The following is a 9,042-nucleotide window of genomic DNA, read 5'->3' as shown; positions in this document are numbered from 1 at the left end:
AGTTGATCCAGATATTTATGAAGTGGATTTCGTGAGGTTAAGCCAAAAAAATTATGGACCCAAAACCCATAAAAAAATTGTTCTTACGTGTATAACTGTTATCTATTCATTAAAATATATATGTTTGAAAAGTCTAGTTTATGCCTAAAGAGAAAAAGGTTATTTGTTAGGTTATCTGTCCGATCATGCTGACCGATTTTATAATAATATTTCTTTACTTTCTCTTGTTTATATATATATTAATTATGATGTGTTCGGTGCGAGGCTATAATTATGATATGTTCGGCACGAGGCCGTAATTATAATATGTTCGGCATGAGGCCATAATTATGATATGTTCGGCACGAGGCTGTAATTATGAAAGATGCTATATAATCTTGTACTATATGTTATCAGAACCCGAATGTTAGTTTAGTTCAGTTCAAGAGCTCGGTACCGTAGCTATATAGATCAGATATTTATGTTCAGATTAGTGCTAACCAGCCCATGAGGGGGTGGGAGATGGATAGTCGATGTGGCTTTCAGTAGAGTGTGGATGTCCACCTAGCAGTCTGGACCAGGGTGTGACGGGGTCATCATACTTACAAACATATTTGACTCGGTAGTGGTCGACCAGCCATTGTTAGGTCCCGCTTTCGAGCTGCACAACCCGTCATGAGGGGTAATACATGACATTAGTTAGCTATACATCCTGGATATGTTTTCAGTATTATCAATTATAACAGATTTTTTATGTACGTTATGATTTATTAATATATATATATATATACATATATATATATATATTAATAAATCATATATATATATATATATATATATATATGAAAGTATATGAGAATTTAGTATGTTATGATGAATGTTTACCGATATATGAAATGTACTGTATATATATAATTGTATTAAATATTCATGTTGTCACACAGCTGTATTTAGTTTATTTTTCCTTACTGAGAAGTGTCTCACCCCCAAACTAAATATATTTTTCAAGAGATCCTGAGTGAACAGCGGGTCGTAGCCTCCATGGAATCAGTGATATTACCCCACTAGGAGGGTGAGATTTTGTACTAGGGCCAGTATCATTTTGTGTTTGACCCTAGAGTCATTTTGATGTTTATGAGGATGTATATAAATATAGTTATATGATGTTGTAGTAAACTCTAGTACTATATTTATGGATGGATGAATTTAGATTTTATGCTTGCTGCTGCTTAGGTTTCCGCTGTGTATGACAAGTGTTCCCGTTACCCACGGGTTCAAGTTGACCAATTTCCATTGATTATGTTACATTTTATATCAAGAAATTTGAGGACGTTACATTATCACCCCAGGAAAATCACACAAACCACCACGGAAGTCTTGCATCTAGACCACAAAATTAGACCTCAAACCCTCTTATCCTATACTCTGGTATTATTACAGCTGCACTCTAGAGTCTAGAAAACCTAGTATCCTAGGCTCTGATACCAAATGTAACAACGTCAATTTGTTAATATAAAATGTAGCATAATAAATGAAAAAGTCGACCCGAACCTATGGGTAGCGGGAACACTTTGTCAATCATAGCGGAAACCTAATCAGCAGCCAGTACAAAATCTCAATCATCCAACCATAAAACATAATACCAAAGTTATCTACATTCCCAAAATATTGTATTTATTTACATTCTTCCAAAATATTTCAAAATACATCTAGGAACCTATAACCAAAACAATTCTGATCCTAGTACATTGCTTACCCTCCTAACGGGGTAGCTTAGTAAACTCAACGGAGGCCACAACCTGCCGGTCACTCAGGGTCTCCTAAAAATTAATTAATGTTGGGGGTGATATACATTTCAGTAAGGGAAGAGAAACTAAATACAGTTGTGTGGTAATATGAATATTTAATGCAATTATACATATACGATACATTTCATATTTTCTTTTTCTTAAACGTACATTATATCATACTGAATAATCACATGCTTTCATATTTTCTAATAAGTCATATCGTACATAAAACATCTATTATAACTGATAATACTAAAAACATACCCAGGATGAATAGCTAGCTAATGTCATGTATTACCCCCCATGACGGGTTGTGCATCCCGAAGGCAGGACCCAACAATGGCTGGTCGACCACTGTTGAATCAAAAATTTCTGCAAGTACGATGGGCCTACCACACCCTTGTCTGGACTGCCAGGTGGACGTCTACAACTCTACACTGAAAGTTACACCGACTATCCATCTCCCACCCCCTTGTGGGGTGGTTAGCACAAGTTTGAACATAGATATCTAATCTATATAATTACAGTACTGAGCTCCTGAACTGAACTAAACTAACATTCGGGTTTTGATAACATATAATACATAATTGTATAGCATCTTTCATAATTACATAAATATGGCCTTACGCCAAATATTTCATATATCACGGCCTTGCGCCGAACTTTTCATATATCACGGCCTTGCGCCGAACATTTCATAAATTACGGCCTTGCACCGAACATTTCATAAATTACAATCTTGCGCCGAACATATCATACATATCATTTTGAAAATAAATCATTTATCATGTATTTCAACATTGTAATGTACTGTACTCTTTCATGATTTCTCAAAACATATTCCATTCGTATATTTGTCATATCATGATATTCTTCCATGTAAAATAATATTCATGCCACACATTTGCTGTACAAAAACCATACATTGTATTCCGAAATCACAGTTGCTAGCATCTCATACATATATATACATTTCAACATAGTAACAGTATTTTCCTCAAACGTATATTTCCTTCGTAATATATAAATATAATATATGCTTTTCCTAAAAATAACTTTTCTCATAAATAACAATAATTTGCAAGAAAGTAACTGCTTTAGTTTATTCCCTTACCTGACTACTAAGAAAACCCCTAAAATATCCTGGTCTAACCCCCGTAGGATTTCCTGATCAATACCCTGAAACTGAAAACTCCCAGTATTAAATTTCAGTATTTCTACGTGTATATAATTTCCTATAACTGTCATAAAACCAAATTTGGCTTAAAAAACTTTACCTCAACTCAGGGATGATTTCCAACTTACTTTCACCAACGATCTGCTCTGGCAGATTTGGAGAGAACTTCCCCAGGAGCGTCATGGTGACTTTGGGTTGTCGATCCGGCGTAACTCTGGCCCAAAATCAATGAAAGAGAGAGAGAGAGAGAGAGAGAGAGAGAGAGAGAGAGAGAGAGAGAGAGAGAGAGAGAGAGAGAGAGAAAGAGCCGAAGGGAAGAGAGAAAAGAGAAATGCTTGCTTAATAATGAAGTAAAATCCACATTTTTCTATATTTATAGAACTGGATTCGTCGATGAGCCACATCATTCGTCGATGAATCCTTTAATAATTTCGTCGATAAAATTCAATCATCGTCGACGAAGTTTAGTCGGCTCAAAACCTCTCTCAATATTTCTTCGTCGATGAAATTCAGTCTTCGTCGATGAATTCTCTTATGACCTCGTCGACGAATCTTGCCTTTGTCAACAAGTCCTCTTTATTATTTAAATTCCTTTTTATTCGGGTTGTGACATTCTCCCCTCCTTATAAAATTTCATCCTCGAAATTTACTATTCACATAATTTATCATCTCTTAGGTAAAATGGTCTACTTACCTTATTACTTACCCTCACTTATGGCGGAGGAATACCGTGGTTACAACTCAAGTTCTGGGAGATTAAATACACTAAAATAAAATTCTTTCAAAACTAAATATCTCATACTACCTATAATATTACATGTACCTGTATAAGAATCATTACCTATTTACTTACATTTCTTATTTACATTTAAAATTCTGGGAATAGTTGCGGATATTTCCGTCTGATCTGTTCCTCAGGCTCCCAAGAAGCCTCTTCTATCGCATGATTCCTCCATAGAACTTTTACCAGAGGAGTCTTCTTACTACATAGTTCTTGTTCCTTTCTGTCCAGAATCTGCACTAATACCTCCTCATAAACTAGTGAATCACTGAACTCTAACTCCCCATAGCTAATAATATGAGAAGGGTCTGGGATGTATTTCCTTAACATAGAAATATGGAATACGTTGTGTATTTTGGATAATGAAGGCAGTAAAGCTAACCTATAGGCTACCGGCCCCACTTTCTCCAAAATCTCAAATGGACCGATAAACTTAGGGCTAAATTTACCCTTTCTACCAAACCTCATAATTCCTTTCAATTGAGCTATCTTCAAAAATACATAATCACTCACGTCAAACTCTAAATTCCTGAGGCGATGGTCGGCATAACTCTTTTGTCGGCTTTGAACTGCACTGATTCTTTCCCTGATAAGCCGAACCTTATCGTACGCCTACTGTACCAACTCTGGTCCCATAACTCGCCGCTCACCTATCTCATCCCAATACAAAAGAGATCGACATATCCTACTGTATAGTGCCTCAAACGGTGTCATGCCAGTACTGGACTGGTAACTGTTATTATATGTGAACTCTACCAGTGGCATGAACTGAGTCCTACCACCTCCAAAATCTAACACGCACGCTTGGAGCATATCTTCTAGTATCTGTATCGTCCTCTCAGTCTGTCCGTCTGACTAAGGATGGAATGTCGTGCTAAACGATAACTAAGACCCCAGAGCCTCCTGGAAACTCTTCCAAAATCGTGACGTGAATCGCGGGTCTCGATCTGACACAATAGATACAGACACCCCATGAGAACGAACTATCTCTTGAACGTAAATCTCTTCCAATCGGCTGAGGGAATGGCTGATCTTGATAGGGAGAAAATGGGCGGACTTAGTCAACCGATTTACTATCACCCAAATCGCATTTTGAACATGCAATGTCGATGGCAGCCCTGAAACGAAATCTATGGAAATATGATCACACTTCCACTCTAGGATAAATAGTGGTTGCAACTGACCCGCTGGTCTCTGTGCTCAGCTTTTATGTGCTGGTATGTTAAACACTAGGCTACATACTCGGTAATCTCCCTCTTTATTCCAATCCACTAGTAAAATTCTCGTAGATCCCTGACATTTTTTTACTGTCAGGATGAATCGTACACAAAGATCTATGAGCCTCATCTAAAATACTCCTCCTAATGTCAGCATCAGCAGGAACACACAATCTAGAACGTAACCATAAAGCTCCGTCATCTGAAATGAAAAATTTCTCTCCTTAACCATTCTGCACTCTATCCATTACCACTACCAATTCTGGATCTTCTTTCTGGGCAGCTTTAATTATTTCCTACGGAGTAGGTTGTACCACTAGGCTGGCGATACATAATGGAGTATTACTCTCTATCAATTCAATGTCGAGTCTCTCTCGATCCATCATGATTGGGCACTAGATCTCCATAGTTTCCAACGCTGATACTCCAGACTTCCTACTCAGTGCATTAGCTACCACGTTTGCTTTCCCTGGGTGGTAACTGATAGTACGGTCAAAATCTTTAATCAACTTTAACCACCTTCTCTGTATCATATTCAATTCCTTTTGGGTGAAGAAATACTTTAAGCTCTTGTGGTCGGAGAAAATCTCGCACTACTCACCGTACAAATAATGCCTCTAAATTTTTAACGCGTGTACCACTGCAGCCAACTCAAGATCGTGGGTAGGGTAGTTCTTTTCGTACTCTTTCAACTGTCTAGACGCATACGCCACCACCCTGTCATGCTGCATCAACACACAGCCAAGTCCCTTCAAGGACGCATCACTGTAGATAGTATAACCCTCACCCCCATACGGGATGATCAATATAATACTAGGGCAGTGACTAACCTCTGCTTCAGCTCCTGAAAACTCTATTCACAGTTGTCGTTCCATTCAAATCTAGCATTCTTCTTCGTCAGTCATGTCAAAGGTCCTGACAAAGTTGAGAACCCCTCGACAAAACGATGATAATAACCAGCTAACCCTAAGAAACTCCTAATCTCTTGGACGTTCCTCGGTTTAGCCCAGTTCACCACCGCCTCAATCATACTGGGATCTACAAAAATTTCGTCTCTTGAGATAACATGCCCCAAAAACACAACTTTCTCGATCCAGAAGTCACATTTGCTGAACTTGGCATACAACTTCTTCTCCCTGAGCATCCGTAAAACCTGCCTCAAATGTATCTCGTGCTCCTCATAGCTCATCGAATAGACCAGTACATTATCAATAAAAACAACAACTAACTGATCTAGGTATTGGTGGAAGACTCTATTCATCAAGTCCATAAATATCGCAAGAGCATTCGTCAGACCAAATGGTATAACAAGAAACTCGTAATACCCATACCTGGTCCTAAAAGCCGTCTTCGATACATCTTCTGCTCTCACCTTTATCTGATGGTAACCTGACCTGAGATCAATTTTAGAGTATACCCGTGTACCCTGGAGCTGGTCAAACAAATCATCGATACAAGGTAGAGGATACTTATTCTTAATTGTCACTTTATTAATCTCTCTATAATCTTTGCACACCCTCATAGACTCGTCCTTCTTCTTTACAAACAACACTGGAGCTCCCTATGGCGATACACTAGGTTGTATGAAGCCCTTATTAAGCAAATCCTGCAACTGATTTTTCAGTTCTGCTAACTCTGTTGGTGTCATTCGATACGGTGCTTTAGAGGTAGGCGTTGTACCTAGAAGTAGATCTATGGGAAAATCTACCTCTTGATCAGGTGGCAAACCTGGTAATTCATTCTGGAACACGCCTATAAATTCTTTCACCACAGGCGTATTAATAAGCTTCAATTCATTTTCTAACATTTCTTTCACAAAAGCCATGAATCCCAGACAGTCATTCTGAAACAGTCTCCTCGCTTGAACAGTTGAGACCATCTGAGGTAAGGATTGCACTCATGACCCTGTAAATCTAAATTCTGATTTCCCTGGACGTCTGAATATCACTTCCCTTGCACGACAGTCTATAATAGCAGAATTAGCTGCTAGCCAATCCATGCCAAAGATAACGTCAAACCCGTGCATATCCAGCACCACCAAATCAGCAGATAAAATTCTCCCCTGAACATCAACTGGGCAACCACGGAGCATCCTACTACATCTCACTGCTAACCCGGTCGACGTCACCACTAACAGTTCAACATCTAATGATTGCTTTTCCGCCCCACATAATTTAACACATCCCAAGGACACAAACGAGTGTGTGGCACCAGAATCAAAAAGTGCAATAACTTTAAATGAAAACATACTAATAGTACCTGTCACCACGTCGTCGGCCGCCTCAGCATCACCCGGCGTCAAAGAGAAAACCCTAGCTAGGGCCATATTCCTCTGCTAGCCTCCACATGGTGCTTGGTAACCTGTTCGAGTAGGTCTAGGAGCAGAAGCAGCTCCAATCTGTGTTGGACACTCCCTCATTATATGTCCTGGCTCCCCGCACTTGTAACAGACACCTCACCCGGCACGACACTCTCCTGGGTGCCTATTTCAAGTCGAACAACCTGGAGATGGTTGTATACCCTGGAAACCGCGATTGCCGGTCTCCTGTCTCTGGTCCTTGTAGTAGCCACCTCTTTTCCACAAACCACATCCAATCCCCTGCTGGGGACCAGAAGGTGTGGATCTCTTCTTCTGCCTCTACTCCTCGACCTCCAATCACTCACCAATCTCTACTATAGTGGCTCTATCTACTAGTTCAGCAAAATCCTACAACTTCAGAATCTATACTTGCTTATAAATTTCTCTCCTCAGGCCTCTCTCAAATTGCCGTACCTTCTTTGCTTCATTTGGAATGATGTACAGGGCGAAGCGAGATAGCTCAATGAACCTCGCCGCGTACTGCTGTACTAACAATTGTCCTTGCTTCAGATTTAGGAACTCCTCAATCTTAGCCTACTTGGAAGAGGCTGGAAAATACCTGTCAAAGAATATTTCTTTAAACCACTCCCACGACATCTCCACAGGTATAGTCCTCTACTGCAATAAAAGTCTCACTGCTAACCACCATCTCTTAGCCTCCCCAGTCAGTCTATAGGTGGCAAACAGCACCTTCTGCTCCTCAGAACACTACAGCATCGCAAATATTTTCTCTATCTGCTGCACCCATTTTTCAGCAACTGCAGGATCTGTCCCTCGTAAGAAATTCGGAGCACTCATCTTAATAAACTTTTCAATCGAACTACCATGGCCTGCCGATGGACCTCCCGGTTCCTTTGAACTCTTGGAAATTTCTGCCATAACCTGTTGTGCCACGCTATGTAAGACGACATCTGAATCACATCCGCAGCGCTTGAGGGTCCAGCACCCTCATTCCCACTGGCGTGGGCACTATTGCCACCAAGATCCATCCTAAAAACAAATAACTTAACTCAGAACCCCTTCAGCACACATGTCACTCAACTCATATATTATATTCTCCTAATTAACTCGTCACTCCTAATCTTACTTCAAGGCTCTATCCTGCAACTTAGATACCCAACCCGACAATAGTTTACAATGACTTTCTTGAAATCGTCACCCACGGAAAATCACACAAACCACCACGGAAGTTCTGCATCTAGACCACAAAACTAGACCTCAAACCCTCTTATCCTATACTCTGGTATTATTACTGCTGCACTCTAGAGTCTACAGAACCTAGTATCCTAGGCTCTGATACCAAATGTAACGACCTCAATTTCTTAATATAAAATGTAGAAAAATAAATGAAAAAGTCGACCCGAACCCATGGGTAGCAGGAACAGTTTGTCAATCATAGTGGAAACCTAATCAGCAGCCAGTACAAAATCTCAATCATCCAACCATAAAACATAATACCAAAGTTATCTACATTCCCAAAATACTGTATTTATTTACATTCTTCCAAAATATTTCAAAATACATCTAGGAACCTATAACCAAAACAATTCTGATCCTAGTACATTAATTACCCTCCTAACGGGGTAGCTTAGTAAACTCAACGGCAGCCACAACCCGCCGGTCACTCAGGGTCTCCTGAAAATTAATTAATGTTAGGGGTGAGACACATCTCAGTAAGGGAAGAGAAACTAAATACAGTTGTGTGGCAACATGAATATTTAATGCAATTATACATATAT

Source organism: Malania oleifera, chromosome 3, assembly GCF_029873635.1.
Source record: "Malania oleifera isolate guangnan ecotype guangnan chromosome 3, ASM2987363v1, whole genome shotgun sequence".
NCBI classification, from domain to species: Eukaryota; Viridiplantae; Streptophyta; class Magnoliopsida; order Santalales; family Ximeniaceae; genus Malania; species Malania oleifera.
This window is presented reverse-complemented; position numbering follows the sequence as displayed.